General features: G+C 40.8%; 1 pseudogene; it reads left to right on the forward strand.

The window, feature by feature from the left end:
• Window positions 1–1,080: 1,080 nt before the first annotated feature.
• LOC102424421 overlaps window positions 1,081–2,428 on the forward strand; it is a 5,664-nt pseudogene continuing 4,316 nt past the window's right edge.

Below are 2,428 nucleotides of genomic sequence, written 5' to 3' on the forward strand. Positions count from 1 at the left end.
CCCTCCAGTAATCACAAATGTTCCTTCCCGGATTAGGTGTAATTTAAGCGTATTTATAACCTAGGACCGTCACTTACCTCGTGGTGCCACCCTTGGGTCCCTACTATGAGGCAAGGCTGGGCAGTTGGGGGCAACCAGGCTTGGCAGGGGGTGCAGTTAGGGGAGATCATGTCAGCAGGCAGAGGTGGTTAGGGGTGATCTGGCTGGCAGGGGGGCCAGTTGGGGCAATCAGGCAGGCAGGCAGGTGAGCAGTTAGGAGCCAGCGGTCTTGGATTGTGAGAGCAATGTCCGACTGCTGGTTTAGGCCCGATTGGGTCCCGGATTGGAGAGGATGCTGGCTGGGCTGAGGGGAACCCCCCTCCGTGCATGAATTTCATGCACTGGGCCTCTAGTATATATATATATATATATAACAGAGCTAGATGACATAGGAATATTTGAGTTTCATTATATGGAAAGAGGAAGATATGAAATTTTGGTGAATAGTTGGTGACTCCACTTAATTCCCAGAGGCTGAAACCCAGAAGAATGGCCCTGGTAAGCATGGGGGCCCTTGGTTGAGCTTTTGGAGAAAACAATGAGAAGCCATGTCATGCTGGTGTATAATCTTGGACCAGATCTAGAGTAATTGTTATGTGTGTGGAGCCAGAACTGATGTCACTATCATTTGAAGCGTTATAGTTGAGAACTTGTATAAAAGGGAAATCTATATTTTTAAAGAATCATCAGAAAAACTACTAGCATAAAACAGACAACTTAGTAACTCAATTGCTTTAGATACATTTTCTCTTTTGTTTTTGCTTTTCCATGTAATTATTTTATTAGTCTTACTTTAATTTAAACATTTTTATTAAAGTATAGTAGGCATACAAAATTATATTTGTTTCAGGTGTGTAACATAGCGATTTAACAATTATATATTTATACCTGCTGATGTGATCACCCCACTAAATCTAGTAGCCATCTGTCACTGTGCAAAGTTATTACACTATTATTGACTGCATCCCCTGTGCTGTGCACTACATCTCTAGACACATTTTCTCATTAAAGTTCACAGCAGGCTGTTTGAAGTATTTGCGGATGAGGCATTTGGCCAAGGTGAGTTAGTTAAGCAGCTGAGCCAGGAGTGAAATCTGTGCCTGATTCCAGAGACATAGATATTAACTCTCACTGCACTCCCTCTCCTGACATCGCATTAGAACATGTACAAAATGATTATTAGAAAATGTACAAAATTACAAAATGTACAAAATTACACTAATACATTAAAAACATAGATAGCTTAAATATTAATCAGGGCACTTACACGTTATAAAAATGGGCTGACAAAGAGAGAGAAACCTAAAGAGACATGTAACTAAAGAAATTTTAAAAGTATCTAAAGAGGTACTATTTCTTACCCCATACTACAAACAAAAGCCTATCAGGCCCAACCACCTTAATTTTCAAGTGCCATGAAAATTTTTAGAAAATTAACTTTTTGGTACTTGAAAAGAGACTTCTAAATTTCAATGGGAAAAATAATTAGGAAGGAATTTTAATGATCCAAAATTATCTCTAAACAATGGTCTGCTTATCCCTCCTAGTGTAAAGTCAAAACTGGCCTTTTTGGTCCAATCTTAATCAGTTTATTCACAAATATGAGTCTACCTTCTCTGAGGCCAATCTCTCAAAGACCATCCTTCCAACTGTTACTCCCTCATTCACTCCAACCTGAAAGACACTCCCACTTACCTCCTTCTCGTCCCTCCACGCCTCTGAACTTGTCCCTGTCACCATGCAGTATGTTCTGACCCTCCTTGTATTTACCCACCTCTGCCTAGCCTGTCCTGTGGCTATTCAAGACCCTGTTCTTGCTCCCTCAGTAGGCAGACTCTAGAGAAAGAACGGGAAGGTGAAGGACCTCAGTTGCTAAACGAGCCATTGTAAAGCCTTGATCTCAATCTGACTAACCAGCTGTAATAAAAGACTTCCCTGATCCATGAAAAACAATGAACAATATTGCGCAATAGACATTTTGGGCTTTTTTACTTTATTTTTATTATTGACACTATTACAAATATACCCATTTCTCCCCAACCTTAGCCCACCTCCAACCATCCCCCGCCCACTGCCTTTCCCTCTGGCCACCACCTCACTATCGTCTGTGTTCATGGGTGTACATTTATGTTCTTTGGCTGATCTCTTTACCTTCTTTCATCCAGTCCGCCATTTCCCTTCCCTCTGAGATCTGTCAGTCTGTTCCATGTATCCATGCCTCAGGTTCTATTTTGTTCATCGGTTTGTTTTGTTTATTAGATTCCACATATAAGTGAGATCATATGGCATTTGTCTTTCTCTGTCTGGCTTATTTCACTTAGCATCATAATCTCCAGGTCCATCCATGCTGTTACAAAAGGTAAGAATGCCTTCTTTTTTACATCTACAT

This window comes from Myotis lucifugus, unplaced genomic scaffold, assembly GCF_000147115.1.
Source record: "Myotis lucifugus unplaced genomic scaffold, Myoluc2.0 scaffold_164, whole genome shotgun sequence".
NCBI lineage: Eukaryota > Metazoa > Chordata > Mammalia > Chiroptera > Vespertilionidae > Myotis > Myotis lucifugus.